General features: G+C 43.2%; 1 protein-coding gene across 3 annotated transcripts in view; it reads right to left on the reverse strand.

The window, feature by feature from the left end:
* The window catches only part of LOC140722197 (NACHT, LRR and PYD domains-containing protein 3-like), a 49,132-nt gene extending 29,474 nt beyond the window's left edge, over window positions 1-19,658 (reverse strand). For 2 of the 3 annotated variants that reach the window (XM_073036992.1, XM_073036990.1), the window contains exon 1: window positions 9,017-9,058. The gene's annotated coding sequence lies outside the window, so the exon portion shown is untranslated. Of the gene's footprint in view, window positions 1-9,016; window positions 9,059-19,595 lie in introns of those variants that run through there. The other variant, XM_073036991.1, reaches the window with a different exon arrangement.
* Between the last annotated feature and the right edge of the window lie 293 nt (window positions 19,659-19,951).

Consider the following 19,951-nt stretch of genomic DNA (forward strand, 5'->3'; position numbering starts at 1 on the left):
ATCATCCCTCCCTCATAACAGGTATCTGTGTCCACTGATTGGTCAGCGACAAACTGTTGTTGGAATTCGGCCCATATTTCATCCTTGCTCTTGCCTACAATGCGGGAGATTGTGTCTAAATGGAAAGTACACTCGGTGACCTCTTTATTAGGTACACCCGTATACCAGCTCGTCACTGCGGATCAGTTAATCCTGCGATAGCAATTCAATGCATAAGAACATGGTGATGAAGTTCAGTTGTTCTTCAGATCAAACATCAGAATGCGGAATAAATGACATCTAAGTGGCTTTGACAGTGGAATGATTGTTGGTGTCTGACGGGGTATTCAGAGTATCACAGAAAACTGCTGATCTCCTTTGATACTCACGTACAAGCGGGCCGTTTTACAGAGACTGGAGCAGGAAAGAAGCAAACAACCAGACGTAAAACACAGTGAGAGGCAGTTCTGCGGGAGAAAGTGCCTTGTTAACAACAGAGATCAAGGAGATTGGCCAGACTGATTCAATCTGACAGGAAGGCGACAGTAAGTCAAGGAACCACGCGTTACGATAACAGTCTGCAAAAATGCATCACTAACTGCGTAACATGCAGAATATTGGAGAGGACAGGCAACAGCAGCAGAAACCGCGAACATGCACTCAGTGCCCACATCAGTAGGTACAGGAGGGACTACACATTATAAAGTGACCGCTGTGTGTAAACTTAGATATTTTATCAACAGCCAGTGACATTTATTTCAGTAAGTTCTAAATTTCAGTAACAGATGTGTCCCGTCTTTACCAAACATTACACATGCACAGTGGAAAAAGATACAGATCTGTAATGCCGCATAATGGGAAAGACAGCATTGCACGAGAGACAATATTGGTATCGTTGTAAGTGCGTATATTAAAACACCGTAACGATTTCCACCCAGTACAGTCTCTGTCCTTACTTTGTGCTGATCTCCTCATTATGCTTCCAGCGAATCCAAACACCTGGATTTTGTGGTCCCGAACAGTAAGTGAACACGACCTGAGTAATGGTCAGTTGATAACACCCTCACTCTAATCATCCCGTAACTCCACACACTGCTCCCCAGACCTTGAATTGAACAACACAGAAACTCGTTCAAGCAAATCAGGTTTAATATTGTACTTCGGCGTACGGTGACAAAGATTACATACTGTATATCGTCCCCATTCTATTTGTTCCAGGGAGGAACGGTGGCCCACATTCTGCTTCATTTCCGTTCGTGTTATCGCATTGAAATATTCTTTAGTTTCAGAGCAGTTTATTGTCAAACTATAAACCCCAGCGACAGCTCAGGACAGAGACAGCTGTGGGCTTACTGCACAGAGACAGCAGGGGGAAGGGCACTCTGAACTCTGATGAAGTATTGTGCATTTGGAAAAATCATTTCCTTTCAACACTGAGCATTGGCTTTCTCCAGATTTAGCTCTGCTCCCATCGGCTCAAGTGCACTGATTTCAAGGTTAGCCTGTTTATATAGCCATCTTTAACTATTGTCCGCAGTTAAATGTGGCAGAATATATGTATACATGGTAAATGGTAGGGCATTGAGGAATGCAGTAAAACAGAGTGATCTAAGAATAACGGTGCATAGTTCCCTGAAGGTGGAATCTCATGTGGACAGGGTGATGAAGGAAGCTTTTGGTATGTTGGCCTTTATAAATCAGAGCATTTAGTATAGGAGTTGGGATGTAATGTTAAAATTGTACAAGGCATTGGTGAGGCCAAATTTGGAGTATTATGTGCAGTTCTGGTCACCGAATTATAGCAAAGATGTCAACAAAATACAGACAGTACAGAGGAGATTTACTAGAATGTTACCTGGGTTTCAGCACCTAAGTTATAGAGAAAGGTTGAACAAGTTAGGTCTTTATTCTAGGGAGCATAGAAGGTTGAGAGGGGACTTGATAGAGGTATTTAAAATTATGAGGGGGATGGATAGAGTTGACGTGGATAGGCTTTTTCCATTGAGAGTAGGGGAGATTCAAACAAGAGGACATGAGTTGAGAATTAGGGGGCAAAAGTTTAGGGGCAACTTGAGGGGGAAGGTCTTTACTCAGAGAGTGGTAGCTGTGTGGAACGAGCTTCAAGTAGAAGTGGTAGAGGCAGGTTTGATTTTGTCATTTTAAAACAAGTGGATAGGTATATGGACAGAAAAGGAATGGGGGTTTATGGTCTGAGTGCAAGTAGGTGGGACTAGGTGAGAGTAATACTAGGCACCGACTTGAAGGGCCGAGATGGCCTGTCTCCGTTCTGTAATTGCTAGATGGTTATATGGTTAAACAATCTCATTGATGAGCCAGCTGGGAATCAGCTGTGCCGAGGTTTAAATCCCCCCGAGATAAATACCGGTCAAAGTCGACAGCAAGATACGAACGCCCTTCCCTTCAGTTTACTGCTCACTTGCCTGAAACAATTTACCAGATCATATGTAATTCCGACCTTTCCCCTCTAGTAGAGATAACTAATCTCATGTCGGCAGTTTACTGCTTAGGTTTTGGAATAGACCTGGGGGGAAAAAACTCTCTGTTTCTCTGTTCCGTTCAGCAAGAGAATTTGAAGAACAAACTAGTCCCAGCCCGTGCAAAACAAAAAGTCATTTAATGGATTTTCATCTGCTTCTGCTCCATCAACAACAGGCAGACATGTTCTCCACGTTCCTGCCAAGAAGCCACGTCATGTTGTTTGCTCGCAGCAAGCGCTCAACTCATTTATCTAAACAGCAACCAATAGTCTCATCTCATTCACCTATTTAACTGCGAATGCAATCAACTCCCCGCCTTTATCTAATAGCAGCGTATATGGTTTAAATCCACCGATTCATCGTGTACCGGAAGATAAAATCGCGTCTATATGCATCTGTGAATATTTAGAATGAACACTGAAAGTTACATATTTTTGATTTTACTTGTTAATTGTGGGGCATAATAAAACAGAGTACAATAAGGAAAAGATTTCACGTTTCGTAAACCTTTCCTAGCTGTGAACACTTACATCTGTGCAGCGACAAAAGCTGCGAGCGGCCGCGCGTTAGTTGATGCACAGCGACCATCTCTCTCTCTTTCTAGATCATCCCTCCCTCATAACAGGTATCTGTGTCCACTGATTGGTCAGCGACAACCTGTTGTTGGAATTCGGCCCATATCTCACCCTTGCTCATGCCTACAATGGGGGAGAGTGTGTCTAAATGGAAAGTACACTCGGTGACCTCTTTATTAGGTACACCCGTATACCAGCTCGTCACTGCGGATCAGTTAATCCTGCGATAGCAATTCAATGCGTAAGGACATGGAGATGAAGTTCAGTTGTTCTTCAGATCAAACATCAGAATGCGGAACAAATGACATCTAAGTGGCTTTGACAGTGGAATGATTGTTGGTGCCTGACGGGGTATTCAGAGTATCACAGAAAACTGCTGATCTCCTTTGATACTCACGTACAAGCGGGTCGTTTTACAGAGACTGGAGCAGGAAAGAAGCAAACAACCAGACGTAAAACACAGTGAGAGGCAGTTCTGCGGGTGAAAATGCCTTGTTAACAACAGAGATCAAGGAGATTGGCCAGACTGATCCAATCTGACAGGAAGGCGACAGTAAGTCAAGGAAACACGCGTTACGATAATAGTCTGCAAAAATGCATCACTAACTGCGTAACATGCAGAATATTGGAGAGGACAGGCAAACGCAGCAGAAACCGCGGACATGCACTCAGTGCCCACATCAGTAGGTACAAGAGGGACTGTACATTATACAGTGACCACTGTGTGTAAACTTAGATATTTTATCAACAGCCAGTGACGTTTATTTCAGTAAGTTCTAAATTTCAGTAACAGATGTGTCCCGTCTTTGCCAAAAATTACACATGCACAGTGCAAAAAGATACAGATCTGTAATGCAGCATAATTGCAAATACAGCATTGCACGAGAGACAATATTGGTATCGTTGTAAGTGCGTATATTAAAACACCGTAACGCTTTCCACCCAGTACAGTCTCTCTGTCCTTACTTTGTGCTGATCCCCACATTCTGCTTCCAGCGAATCCAAACACCTGGATTTTGTGGTCCCGAACAGTAAGTGAACACGACCTGAGTAATGGTCAGTTGATAACACCCTCACTCTAATCATCCCGTAACTCCACACACTGCTCCCCAGACCTTGAACTGAACAACACAGAAACTCGTTCAAGCAAATCAGGTTTAATATTGTACTTCGGCGTACGGTGACAAAGATTACATACTGTATATCGTCCCCATTCTATTTGTTCCAGGGAGGAACGGTGGCCCACATTCTGCTTCATTTCCGTTCATGTTATCGCATTGAAATATTCTTCAGTTTGAGAGCAGTTTATTGTCAAACTATAAACCCCAGCGACAGCTCAGGACAGAGACAGCTGTGGGTTCACTGCACAGAGACAGCAGGGGGAAGGGCACTCTGAACTCTGATGAAGTATTGTGCATTTGGAAAAATCATTTCCTTTCAACACTGAGCATTGGCTTTCTCCAGATTTAGCTCTGCTCCCATCGCCTCAAGTGCACTGACTTCAAGGTCAGCCTGTTTATAAAGCCATCTTTAACTATTGTCCGCAGTTAAATGTGGCAGAATATATGTATACATGGTAAATGGTAGGGCATTGAGGAATGCAGTAGAACAGAGTGATCTAAGAATAACGGTGCATAGTTCCCTGAAGGTGGAATCTCATGTGGATAGGGTGATGAAGGAAGCTTTTGGTATGTTGGCCTTTATAAATCAGAGCATTTAGTAGAGGAGTTGGGATGTAATGTTAAAATTGTACAAGGCATTGGTGAGGCCAAATTTGGAGTATTATGTGCAGTTCTGGTCACCGAATTATAGCAAAGATGTCAACAAAATACAGACAGTACAGAGGAGATTTACTAGAATGTTACCTGGGTTTCAGCACCTAAGTTATAGAGAAAGGTTGAACAAGTTAGGTCTTTATTCTAGGGAGCATAGAAGGTTGAGAGGGGACTTGATAGAGGTATTTAAAATTATGAGGGGGATGGATAGAGTTGACGTGGATAGGCTTTTTCCATTGAGAGTAGGGGAGATTCAAACAAGAGGACATGAGTTGAGAGTTAGGGGGCAAAAGTTTAAGGGTAACATGTCGGGGAATTTCTTTACTCAGAGAGTGGTAGCTGTGTGGAACGAGCTTCCAGTAGAAGTGGTTGAGGCAGGTTTGATTTTGTCATTTGAAAACAAGTGGATAGGTATATGGACAGAAAAGGAATGGAGGTTTATGGGCTGAGTGCAAGCAGGTGGGACTAGGTGAGAGTAATACTAGACACCGACTTGAAGTGCCGAGATGGCCTGTCTCCGTACTGTAATTGCTAGATGGTTATATGGTTAAACAATCTCATTGATGAGCCAGCTGGGAATCAGCTGTGCCGAGGTTTAAATCCCCCCGAGATAACTACTGGTCAAAGTCGACAGCAAGATATGAACGCCATTCCCTTCAGTTTACTGCTCACTTGCCTGAAACAATTTACCAGATCATATGTAATTCCGACCTTTCCCCTCTAGTAGAGATAACTAATCTCATGTCGGCAGTTTACTGCTTAGTTTTTGGAATAGACCTGGGGGAAAAAAACTCTCTGTTTCTCTGTTCCGTTCAGCAAGAGAATTTGAAGAACAAACTAGTCCCAGCCCGTGCAAAACAAAAAGACATTTAGTAGATCTTTATCTATTTCTGCTCCATCAACAACAGGCAGACATGTTCTCCACGTTCCTGTCAAGAAGCCACGTCATGTTGTTTGCTCGCAGCAAGCGCTCAACTCATTTATCTAAACACTAACCAATAGTCTCTTCTCATTCACCTATTTAACTGCGAATGCAATCAACTCCACGCCTTTATCTAATAGCAGCGTATATGGTTTAAATCCACCGATTCATCGTGTACCGGAAGATAAAATCGCGTCTATATGCATCTATGAATAATTAGAATGAACACTGAAAAGTCACGTATTTTTGATTCTACTTATTAATTGAAGGGCATAGTAAAACAGAGTACAATAAGGAAAAGATTTCACGTTTCGTAAACCTTTCCTAGCTGTGAACACTTACATCTGTTCAGCGACAAAAGCTGCGAGTGGCCACGCGTTAGTTGATGCACAGCGACCATCTCTCTCTCTTTCTAGATCATCCCTCCCTCATAACAGGTATCTGTGTCCACTGATTGGTCAGCGACAACCTGTTGTTGGAATTCGGCCCAGATCTCATCCTTGCTCATGCCTACAATGCGGGAGATTGTGTCTAAATGGAAAGTACACTCGGTGATCTCTTTATTAGGTACACCCGTATACCAGCTCGTCACTGCGGATCAGTTAATCCTGCGATAGCAATTCAATGCGTAAGGACATGGAGATGAAGTTCAGTTGTTCTTCAGATCAAACATCAGAATGGGGAAGAAATGACATCTAAGTGGCTTTGACAGTGGAATGATTGTTGGTGCCTGACGGGGTATTCAGAGTATCACAGAAAACTGCTGATCTCCTTTGATACTCACGTACAAGCGGGTCGTTTTACAGAGACTGGAGCAGGAAAGAAGCAAGCAACCAGACGTAAAACACAGTGAGAGGCAGTTCTGCGGGTGAAAATGCCTTGTTAACAACAGAGATCAAGGAGATTGGCCAGACTGATTCAATCTGACAGGAAGGCGACAGTAAGTCAAGTAACCACGCGTTACGATAATAGTCTGCAAAAATGCATCACTAACCGCGTAGCATGCAGAATATTGGAGAGGACAGGCAACAGCAGCAGAAACCGCGAACATGCACTCAGTGCCCACATCAGTAGGTACAGGAGGGACTGTACTTTATACAGTCCATTAGTGACCACTGTGTGTAAACTTAGATATTTTATCAACAGCCAGTCACATTTATTTCCGGAAGTTTTATTTTAAATATCATGGCCCGTCTTTTACTAAAACGACACACGCCAGAATAAAAATAACAATACATATGCAGAAAGCTGTGCAATTTTAGGCGCAATATTGAACCGATAGAAACACTAGAAACACTGCCGTGACAAGTGGGCGTATTGAAATACCATGACGTTGCCCACCCAGCACAGACTCTGTTCTTATCTCACAGCGAATCGGAGCATCTGAATTTTATGGGCCCTAACAGTAAGGGCCTAAAATAACCCTGACTATAAACCCCAGCGTCAGCTCAGAGTAAAGTTCACTGTTACTTTATTGCTTAGAGATAGCAGAATAAATATCTGTGAACTGTGATCAAGTATGCATTTGGAATAATCTTTCAATTTGACTGCTGGACATTCCCTTTCTCCTGGTGTAACTGTGCCCCAGATGCGTGGAGCCGATCTGAGCTCAGCGTCAGCCCGATGGTAAAGCCACCTTCGACAGTTGTCCCCAGTTGGACCATTACAGTAATGGGCAAGGTCGCAACATTACCCTGAATACCATCTCCCAGAGATGCCTACCAGTCAAAGTCAACAGCAAGGCAACAGCGCCCATTATCCTTGAATTTATTGCAGATATGCTGGAAACAAGTTGCCACATCACAACACCATCATATGAAATCCTCATATATGAAATCATTTGAAATTATATGAAATCATATAAAATATGATCGATTTATTTTTCAAATCCATCAACCGCTCCTCGTCAGAAAGAGATAGAAAAATCTCTAAACATTAAAATCGCTGGGTCTCTAATTTGACAGCGTGTTCTGCTGGCATTTGGAATTAGTGACAGGACATTCGTCCCCTCAATCGTATTCCGAAATTCTTCATGATCACAGCTGAGCCGTTTATGCTCTGCGCAACTGAGCACATTAAAAAAAAAGCCGTGATTCTCTTTTCCTTTAAAGTAGAAAATTCCAAAAGTACACCAGCCCCGCGCCATAATAAGCCGTTCATCTATACACATCTGTTTCAGCGGTTGCTAAGACACCACATGCTAATTCTCCACATTCATGCCAAGACTCCGCCTGATGTTAAATATTCCTAGCAAATGTTCAACTCATTTATCTAAACAGCAGCGGGTAAAGACGCCTTTTATTCATCAAGACTAACTTTGGCTCATAGGTAATTTCTGACAAGAGAATTCACATAAACCAGCTATCAACGTACTCAACCTTCTTTGAACTACGACGGAAGTAACAACATCCTTGTTGAAATAAGGGAAAGAACACCGCAAGCGGTGATCCGTCTCCGGCGTCAGCACCAGTCTATATAGTAGGGCTACCTCCTTACATTCCCCCTCACTATTATTGGCAATGTAGGTCGAGTTCCTTATTAACCCCCACCAGAACGTTCCTACAGAAATGCAGCTGGGGATGGGCAGATAGTGTCGATACCACCAGCGAAGGATTCCCTAAAGCGATCCTTCTGTCCCTCGGTCCCGGATCATTAAAAACCCGGACTGTGGAAAAGTCCGCCTCTTGCTGCTGGAAACATTGACATCGGGTCGGACCAGAGCTGCGGGGATCTCTCACTTACAGATCATGCAGCAGAAAACTGGTGGGGTGGTATCTGAGGACAAGAGGAACACTATCCGTGGTGGGGTGGCGGAAAATAAACGTGAGGGCAGACATGCGAAATAAAAGAGATGCGGATGAGGGCAGCGTTGATGGTAGAGGAAGGGCAGACCCTTTATTTGAAGAAGGAGGACATCTCTTCAGGTCTTGAATGAAGAGCATAATCCTCAGAGTCCCTGAGCGTGCACTCAGTGAGCACCGAATTAGGTACAGAAGGAACAGAATAAAGTGCCCACTCTGTGTACACTTCGATATATTTATCAACAGCCAGTGAATTTACTTCAGGAAGCTTTACTGTAAATATCACCGGCAGACGTACCCACTCTTTGCTGAAAAAGATATACACAGGCAAAATAAAAGGACACATAGGGAAACTCGCGCAAATTAAAAGACTGTATTGAACTCGGATAAACACCAGAAATACCGCTGTGACAAGTGGGCGCAATGAAAACCCATAACATTTCCCCCGTATGGTCTCTGTCCTTACCTGGTGCTGAACTCCAGGGTCTGGTTACAGCGAAACGAAGCATCTGAGTTTTATGGGCCCGAACATAAGGAAACACGCCCTGTGCAATGTTCAGCTGATAACGCGCTCATAAACCTGATCAACACCTTATTCAGCACTTAACGCTGACATTCCCTTTCTCCAGGTTTAACTGCGTGCCCATTGACTGGAAATGCACTGATGTCCAGATCAGCCCGTTTATAAATCCATCTTCAGCGGTTGTCCGCTGCTGGGCCGTTGCAGTAATGGGCCAAACATGCCGGGATCACCATCTCTCCAAGGTAGCAACCGGGGTCAGAAGGAAAAGGTCACAGTCGACGCAATATAAGAAAGTCATTCTCCTTCAGTTTACTGCTCACTTACTGGAAACAAGAGACCATGTCACAGCAGAAATCATATGGTATTGGGCCCTTTTCCCTCTGCTGAATTTGACTGATGTCGCATTTATTTTACACAAATATCTAGCTTTCTTCGTCAGAATTCGATGGAAGAAGCCCGGACATTAAATAAATGTTCTCTGGGTCTCTTGTCCGCTGGTATGTTCAATTAGTAACAGGACATTCGGCCCCTCAGCGCGGTTGTACCATTCTACGTGTAGACAACTGGACTGTTATCTCAGCGGGCCAAGTCTGCGACCGCCTGCAACACTACACTCCCTTGCCTGTAAAGAATCTGTGCTCTGTGGAATTAAACACACCGAAGTAAACCCTGCTTCTCTTTTCCTTTCAGGAAAAGATTTTCAGTTCGTTGATGTGAATCAGTGAATCATGTGGCAGCAACTATAAGCATAAAAACCTGTAGAAAAGATCAAAAAGTTACATTATGGTTCAGTCCACGGATCAGATGGGGTAGAATTGCGGTCTAAGTCACTTTGACACTGGAATGATTGATGGTGCCTAATAGGGTTGGTTTGAGTATTTCTTGAACTGCTCATCCCCAATGATTTTCACGTAAAATGGATCGGGTTACAGAGAATGGTGCTAAAAAAGCTGGCAAAATATCCAATGAGCGGCAGTGGATGAACCTCCTTGATAATGAGAGAGATGAAAGTTAAAGGCCAGACTGATTCAGTCTGACAGGAAGGCGACAGTAGTTCAAATGATCACGCCTAACAAAGGAAGGACACATAATAGAACAAACATTAGTGGGAAGTTGGAGAATTGAGAAGCTTTTAAACACCAACAGAAGCCAATTAAAATGTTATTAAGAAGGAAAAGATGGAAGACAACGGTAAGCTAGGCAATAACGTTAAAGGGGATTCCAGATGTCCATTCTGGTAAATAAAGTGTAAAAGAGAGGCGAGAGTGGATATCGGACCACTGGGAAACAAGGCTGGAGAGGTAGTAATGAAGGACAAGGAAATGACGGACGAACTGATTAAGTATTTTGCATCAGTCTTCACCGGCAGTATGTGGCTGTTTCAGGGGTTAGGAGTCAGAAGGCAGGTAGGGGACGTTAAGGTCAGCTAGAATAAGGTCATGAGTGCGTGAAGTTGCCATTATCATAGAGAATGTTATTGGTAACAGTAAGGTCTGAAGGTGGATAAGTCACCTGGACCAGATGGCGTACTGAATGGTTCTGAATGAGGTGACTGAAGAGATTGTAAATAAGACAAGTTATTATGAGCCAACCAATCTACTATTTATTCAGCTAAACACTTTAAAATTCAGATAATTGGTACATTTTAAACCCAAATTATGTATAAAGTAAAAAATGGACAGCTACCACAAAGTATCCAGAATTTTTTTTAAATGAGAGAAAGTCAACATAATTTGAGAGGAACATGTGTATTTCAAAAACAAAGGATAAGAACCAATGTAAAAAGATCAATGTAAAAAGTATTTCGGTCAGAGTGGCGAATCTATGGAACAGTTGTACGAATTTAAAAGCATGCACTATATTTAACAAGTTTAAACAAATATTAAACAAATATAAAATACATGAATTAAACTGAATTCGAGTAATGTAAATAAATGACATTTGGAATTGGATTTTGTGTTAAAAGATTAAGATTTATTTTTGTTTTTGATGTGACGATTGACACCAAGTATATGGTTGTATAAGTAATAGGAGTAGGCGTAATAAGCTGTCACTTCAGCCTACATCCTTTCGGTCTGTTTTAAAGAATATCTATGTTTTTGTTGTAATCTTGTCCTATGAGTTCATCGTTTTGAAACCATCGTTGTAAATGATGCTTTTTTTATGTTTGTACTGACCAAAGTAAATTAATTTCATTCATTCATTTATTCATTAGATTGTGGAAACATAAGTAATGATCTTTTATGATTTTTAAATGGCTCTTGAAGTCTAGAACTTTGGCAATGTTACCCAACAATTTATGAAGGGAGAGAAGCCGAACAAAGGAAACTAAGGACAGTTAGTCTGACCTCAGTCGTTGAGAGTTTGTTGGAGTCTATTATTGAGGATGAGGTCTCAGGGTACTTGGAGACACATGACCAAAAAGGCAGCAATCAGCATGGTTTCCTGAAGAGCAAAATTTCCCTGGCAAACCTGGGGGAATTTTTTGAAGAAATACCAAGCAGGATAGACAAAGAAGAATAGGTTAATGTTGTGCTCTTGAATTTTAGAAGGTTCTTGACAACGTATCACACATAAGGCTGCTTGACAAACCATGAGCCCATGGGATTAAAAGGAAAAAAAAAGTCTATCATGGATACAGAAGTGGTGATTGGCAGAAGGCAAGAAGTTGGAACAAAGGCACCGCTTTCTGATTGGCTGTTGGTGACTAATGGTGTTTCATAGCAGTCTGTGTTGGGACCGATTCTTGTAACGTTATATGTCAATGATTTCGATGGTGGGATTGATAGCCTTTCTGCAAAGTTTGCAGACAATACAAAGACAGGTGGAAGCGCAGGTTGTTTTGAAGAAGAAGAGAGTCTGCAGAAGAACTCAGATTAGAAGAATGGGCAGAGAAATGACAGATGGAATAGAGCTTCGGGAAGTATCTGGTCATGAACTTCGGTAGAATAAAAGAAATTGCAGACTAATTTTCAAACTGGGGTGAGAATACAAAATGGTGAGGAGCAAAGGGACTTTGAAATCCTTGTGCATGATTCCCTAAAGAGTAATTTTCTGTTTGAGTCTGTGGTGAAGAGGGCAATTACGATGTTAGCATTCACTTCAAGAAGATTAGAATATAAAAGTAGAGATTTCATAGCACCGTTGAAGCCCCGCTTTGACTATAGCGAGCAGTTTAGGGTCGTTTATATCAGAAAGATGTACTGAAACTGGAGAAGGTTCAACTGATGTTCAGAAAAATGATACAAGGATTCATTGGTTTGTTAAATGAAGAACGTTTGATGGCTCTGGACATGTAGACACTAGAATTCAGAAGAATGGAGGGAGGGTGGGGGGATTGTGGCGGGTATCATTCAAACCAGTCAGATTGTAAACGGATTTGATGGAGTGTCTGTGGAGAGGATGATTTCAATTGTGGGAGAGTCTACGACCAGATGACACAATCTCAGATTAGAGGGGCATCGTTTTGGAACAGAGGGGAGAGGGAATTTCTTTAGCCATAGAGTGGTGAATCTGTAGAATTGTTGCCGCATGCAGCTGTGGAGGTCGTCTTTATGATAGATTCCTGATTGTTCAGGGCATGTCGGGATATGGAGAGCAGGCAGGAGCTTGGGGCTGAGAGGAAAGTTTGGATCAGCTATGATGAAATGGCGCAGCTGACTCGATGGGCCACGTGGCTCAATTCTCCTCCTACAGTGCCTATAAAATGTGTTCACCCCTTCGGAAGTTTTCATGTTTTATTGTGTTACAGCTTTGAATCACAGTATATATAATGTGAGTTTTTTGACATTAATCATAGAAACACCTCCAACCTTTGTGTCATCAGTAAACACTTACTAACCCATCCCTCCACTTCCTCATCCAGGTTATTTATAAAAATCACGAAGTGTTAGGGTCCCAAAACAGATCCCTGAGGCACTCCACCAGTAACTGACATCCATGCAGAATATGACATGTCTACAACCAGTCTTTGCCTTCTGTGGGAAAGCCAGTTCTGGATCCACAAAGAAATGTCCCCTTAGATCCCATGCCTCCTTACTTTCTCAGGGATCATTTGCATGGTGTTCTGCATCGGTATGTTCCATTGAGGTACGGAATGGATGACGGGGTAAAAGGAATATGGTATGCAAAGAACGCAGGAAATCCAGTTAAGAAGTAAAGAAAAGCTGATGAAAGTTTCCAGAAACAAGGTAATGTGAGAGTTCTAGAAAATTGCAAGGGTGCCAGGAAGGCGCTCAGGAATTAAATATGAAGAGCCGGAAGTGGCGATGAGTAGGCCTTGGCGGGCACGATTAAGGAAAGCCCGAAGGCATCCTGCAAGTATGTGAAGAATACTTCATATGTGTGAGAATAGGACCAATCAGGAGCGATAATGGAAACATGTGCATGAAGCTGGAGGAGGTAGAGGAAGTAATTAATGAATACTTTTCTTCAGTATTCACCAGTGAAAAGGACCTTGGCAGTAATGGGAATGAGTGACAGCGAACTGACACGTTTGAGTGTACAGACGTTCAGAAAAGGGATGTACTGCAGATTGTGAAAGGTATTAAGACAGATAACTCGCAGGAAACGGACGAGATTTTCCCCAAGCTACAGTGGGCATCGAGGGAGCGGATTGCTGAACCTTTGTCTCTGATATTTGCATCATCAGTACGGACGAGAGAGGTACCAGATGATTGGGACGTTGCAAACGTTCATCACTTATTACAAAAAGGAGTAGAGATATCCCAAGGAATCATGGACTAGTGTATCAGTCGTGGACAAGTTGCTGGTGAAGATCGTGAGAGGAAGGATTTATAGAAACATAGAAACATAGAAAACCTGCAGCACAGTACAGGCCCTTCGGCCCACAATGCTGAGCTGAACATGTCCCTACCCTAGAAAATACTAGGCTTACATATAGCCCTCCATTTTTCTAAGCTTCATATACCTATCCAAAATTCTCTCAAAAGACCCTATCGTATCTGACTCCACTACCTTTGCCGGCAGCCCATTCCACCCATTCACCACTCTCTGAATAAAAAGCTTACCCCTGACATCTCCTCTGTACCTACTCCCCAACACCTTAAACCTGTGTCCTCTTGTGGCAACCATTTCAGCCCTGGGAAAAAGCCTCTAACTATCCACACGATCAACGCCTCTCAATATCTTATACACCTCTATCAGGTCACCTCTCATCCTCTGTCGCTCCAAGGAGAAAAGGCCGAGTTCACTCAACCTATTCTCATAAGACATGTTTCCCAATCTAGGCAACGTCCTTATAAATGTCCTCTGCATCCTTTCTATGGCATCCACATCCTTCCTGTAGTGAGGTGACCAGAACTGAGCACAGTACTCGAAGTGGGGTCTGACCAGGGTCCTATATAGCTGCAACATTACTTCTCGGTTCTTAAATTCATTTCCACGATTGATGAAGGCCAATACACCGTACGCCTTCTTAACCACTGAGTCAACCTGTGCAGCTGCTTTGAGCGTCCTTTGGACTCGGACCCCAAGATCTCTCTGATCCTCCACACAGCCAAGAGTCTTACCATTAAAGCTAAATTCTGCCATCATATTTGACCTACCAAAATGAACCACTTCACACTTATCTGAGTTGAACTGCATCTGCCACTATTCAGCCCAGTTTTGCGTCCTATCAATGTGCCGCTCTGACCTCTGGCAGCCCTCCACGCTGTCCATAACACCCCAAACCTTTTACTAACACATCCTCATCCAGGTCATTTATAATGATCCGTAGGGGTCCCAGAACAGATCCCTGAGGCACTCTACTGGTCACCGGCCTCCATGCAGTATACGATCCGTCTACAACCACCAGCCTTGTGTGGGAAAGCCAGTTGTGAATCCACAAAGCAATGTCCCCTTGGATCCCATGCCTCCTTACTTTCTGAATAAGCCTTGTATGGGGTACCTTATAAAATGCCTTGCTGAAATCCATATACACTACTTTTACGGCTCTACCTTCATCAATGTGTTTAGTCACATCCTCAAGAAATTCAATCAGGCTCGTAAGGCACGAACTGTCTTGGACAAAGCCGTGCTGACTATCTTAATCGTATTATGCTTCTCCAAATGTTCAAAAATCCTGCCTCTCAGGATCATCTCCATTAACTTACTAATGACTGAAGTAAAACTCACTTGTCTATAATTTTTCGGGCTATCTCTATTCCCTTTCTTGAACAAGGGAACAACACCCGCAACCGTCCAATCCTCTGGAACGTCTTCCGTCCTTATTGATGATGTAAAGATCATCACCAGCGTCTCAGCAATCTCCTCCCTCACCTACCACAGTCGCCTGGATTACATCCCGTCTGGTCCCAGTGACTTGGTGCTTTCCAGCAGCTCCAGCACATCCTCTTCAACCGAAACAAAGTTGTTCGTGTCAAGGCGAAAACTGATTTCTACAAAGTGATCTAAACTAATTACTAACATAAAGATGAATTCATTGATTGCATACGCATTTACCCCCTTCAAGCCAGTATTTATTAGATATGCCTTTGGCCGAAATTACATCCTTGAGTCTGTGTGTATAGCTGTGTGTAAATTTTCTCCGAAGTTACAGTTCTTTTGCAGACTGCATCAGGTTGTCCTCCAAGATTTCCACAATTTGGCAGTAATTATTTTATCCTCTACGTTTCCAAGACTTCCAGTGCTTGCTGCAGTGAAGCATCCCCACAGCGTGATGCAGCCACCACCATGCATCTTGGTAGGGATGATGTGTTTTTGGTCATTTGCGTTCTTTGGCTTTCGCCAAACATAGCGTTTAGTTTGAGGGCCTTCATGATCAATTTTGTGTTCATCAGACCATAAAACCTTCTTCCAGCTGACCTTAACGCCCCCCACCTACCTTCTGGCAAACTCGAGCCGAGATTTCATGTGGGTTATTTACAACAGTGGCTTTCTCCTTAGCACACTCCCATAAAGCTGCGACTGGTGAAGCAACCGGACAACAGTTGTTATAAACGCGATCTCCCCCATTTCAGCCACTGAAGATGGTAACTCCTCCATAGTTGTCATAGGTCTCTCTTTCCATTTCTTGATTATTGACTGAACTGTACTCAGGGGATATTCTGTGACGTGGAAATTATCTTGTATCCATCTCTCGATTTGTGTTGTTCAATAGCCTTTTCGCGGAGTTGCCTGGACTGTTATTTTGTCTTCATGGTGTAGTTCTTCGGACAGGATACTGTCTCACTGGCAGTTGGACCTTCGACATATGTGTATTTTTACACAATCATTTGAAACAGCTTGACTGCACACGGTGATCTCCATTTAACTAATTATGTGACTTGTAAAACCAATTGGCTGTGTCATATTAAATTTGTGGAATGAGCTTCCAGTAGAAGTGGTAGAGGCAGGTTCGGTATTGTCATTTAAAGTAAAATTGGATAGGTATATGGACAGGAAAGGAATGGAGGGTTATGGGCTGAGTGCGGGTCAGTGGGACTAGGTGAGAGTAAGCGTTCAGCACGGACTAGAAGGGCCGAGATGGCCTGATTCCATGCTGTAATTGTTATATGGTTATATGCTTAAAGTGGATGGGATGGATAGAGTAGATGACCGGCAAAGCAAACAGCGGGATATATATTAGTTGCAGATATGGGCAGAGAAATAGGGGCCAGGGTTTAATCAGACCAAATATGGGTATTTGGGACATTAAATATAAAGGAACAGTATATGGGTAGTCTCGAGACATTTAGCAATGTTCACGAGGACACACATTTTGTGATCCAAGTTCATACCGCTCTAGTAAATGAATACGCCTGTAGATGTGGTGGTAAAGAAGGCATGCGGGGTATTTGCCTTTATTTTCCTATGAATTGGCGATACAGGAATCGAGAGTTTGATATATTTTTGTAAGATTCCACTTTGGTATATTGCATTAGGTCTGGTCTGTCCATTTCAGTAAGAATATGGAGGCTCTGGTAACGGCGCAGATGTTGTTTTCCAGATAATGCCTAAATTAGAGGCATTGCACTATGGGATTGTTCAGTGTCCAGCACCTAATGTAACTCAGGAGGGCATTAATTGGCGTAAGAATCATTACACCCATTGAAACACAGCATCTGGGCAGTGGACATTTCTCATACAACTGATCTCTACTTCTGGATAAATATGGGATGTCCAGCGCGATGAAGAGGAACTGGACCTCCCGAAAATCCATGCAAAATAAGAAAAAGCCTTTGTCTAACCACTTGGGCTATATCTTTTATCTGTAGAACTCAGTGAAGTGACCCCTCACCCATATGTTTCAAAAGGAAAATTCATAGCTTGCTGAACGTATCCTCATACAAACGGATCTAGTCTCGGCAGCATCCTGGCAAATCTCCTATGCAACCGCTCTAAATCTTCCTTAGCCTTCCTGTTACGAGACCTCAGAACTGGAAACAATATTGCAATCAACGCACACAAAATGCTGGTGGTACGCAGCAGGCCAGGCACGCTGAGGCTGTTTTCTTTGGAGCGGAGGAGGCTGAGCGGCGTAGATAGAGCAGACAAACAGTATTTTTTTTCCAAAAAAAGGTATATAATATAAGTATATAATACCAGAGGGCATGAATTGACGATCAGAGGGGGTAGGTTCAAAGCCGATGTAAGAGGTAACTTATTTTTCCCAGAGAGTGGTGAATGCTTGGACTGTGTTGTCTGGTATGGTGGTAGAGGCAAATACATCAGAGGTTTCAAAAGTCGCTTAGACAGGCACATGATTCTGAGGAAGATGGAAGATTATGGGCGTTGTGTAAGGAGGAGGAATTCGTTTACTGGAGGTTTTGGATTTACTCTTCAGCTGGTTCAGCGGAATATATTTGCCCGAAGGGCCTGTGCTGTGTTGTACTCTTCCATGTTGTATGTTCTGTCTCTTCCTGCTGGAACGCCCCTTCCCCCATTTCCGGCAGCATGAACACACACCCGATGCTGGGACGCCTCTGGACAATTTACCGCCTCCCTCACAGACACAGCTTTCGACATCCACTTACCGTCCATACAGGTCCATGGACGAACCTCGTGTTTGAATGATGTGAATAAGGAATTAAATTAGGTTCAGTGAACGACTCTAAGATAAGTTCCAGTTTTTCGCTCAGAAATGCAGGTAGACACATCACTTTTAGAATACTGCGCTTAGCTGTGTGTGCTTTAAGGTGTTGCCTTTCAATGGGATGGTGCATTGTTTCCGTACGTTACGTACACCCACCAATAACGTGAGGCTGAGTGACTGTACGCTACGTGAGACCGAATGACCTCTAAATAACGAATGCTTTTAGAAAGGGCATTTGAATATCAAAATGATGTATTTTTATGTTTTATTGATTTCACTAAAGCATTCGAGAAAGTGCAGCATGAAAAATTATTTCAAATTCTCGCTAAACTAAACATTGACGGAAGGGACCAACAACTGCTTCAAAGTTTATATTGGAACCAAATGGCGGCGGTAAAAATTGATGATAATATAAGCAGTTGGACTAAAATTCAAAGTGGAGTTAGACAGGGATGTGTTGCCTCACCGGAATTATTTAATATCTACAGTGAAATGATTGTCAGAGAAATAGAAGACCTAGATGGGATAAAAATTGGAGATGTTACATCAACAATATGTAGAAGATACCACCCTAATAGCAAGTGCTTCAGAAGATCTGCAAATCCACTTAGAGAAAGTAGTACAAACAAGTGCAGATTTTGGTCTAACCATCAACGTAACAAAAAACACAAATGTATGGTAATATCAAAACTGCAGGATACTCCCAACTGCCAATTTGACATTGGTAACCAAGAGATCTATACCAGTTTGACCATAAGCCTGAAAATTATCGTGCATGGTACTCCTCATTCACCAATGCAAACGGCGGAGTCCAGCTCACAGCAATCCTAGAGTTGGATCTTATGACAAAATGGCTGAGAAAGGAATCATGTGGACATGAGAGACGCATACGTTCAGTGTACGACAACAACCCCAAGCTAGCCTTACGCAAAGCATGGGAGAGACTTCGGAGTGCTATGCGGCCCCTGAAATTATTGAAACGGCACTATTGCGACGGCTGGAAAATTTTTCTAGAGTGTCAGCCAAGGACCACACTAAGCAAAGAGAGCTCGGAGACTTACTCACAGGCATAATCATGACTTTCCAGGCGCAGATCCATGGTCACGCGAGACTAACGGATGCCACATCCACCGAGGTATTTGTCATTTCAATACCATTATATTGGCCGGGCTACTGAATAAACCGCCCTCAGCAAAGTCAGCAAGAGATTTCTCTTCCCGCATAATCCCACTCCGGGACGCTAGTGTCGCAGACTGAACCCCGACCCCAGGCTCTTCCTGGCTTTGTAATTCCACGGGACCTCACGGCGGAGCACACGCACACGGACATCCGGCGGAAGCGGCCCTGCTGGACAGGCGGGGGAATAACGTGATTACGAGAACGCCTTGACAGAGAGTTCGATTGAAGTTGGCAATTGAAACCCGCGCGCCGGTATTAAAGGAAAATCAGCCTAAATGTCCAGTTCCTATGAACGGGGATACTCACACATTCAGATGTTCACAGGATCACTGACATTCCGGGTCTGCGTTCCTGCAGAGGCCTCAGTTCCTTCTTCCCGGTGGAAGTGAAATTATTGTTCACAAGCCTGAAACAGATGGAGCATAAAGAGGAACTAAACAAATTACACAACAGTGACATTAACAGGGGACTGCGGTTAATGTGTTAACAACATTCCGAGACAAATACCACTAGAAGACCGCGGTTCCGCTGGTATTTTATAATATTGAACATTAATACCAACACTCACTTGATCCACTCCAGACTGGGGACAGTCAGTATGAGGGAGCGAAGAGTGGGGACAGATCGGTCTGTGAGCAAGTTGCCTTCCAGGTTCAGCCCCG

The sequence above is a fragment of the Hemitrygon akajei genome, unplaced genomic scaffold, assembly GCF_048418815.1.
Source record: "Hemitrygon akajei unplaced genomic scaffold, sHemAka1.3 Scf000072, whole genome shotgun sequence".
Lineage (NCBI taxonomy): Eukaryota > Metazoa > Chordata > Chondrichthyes > Myliobatiformes > Dasyatidae > Hemitrygon > Hemitrygon akajei.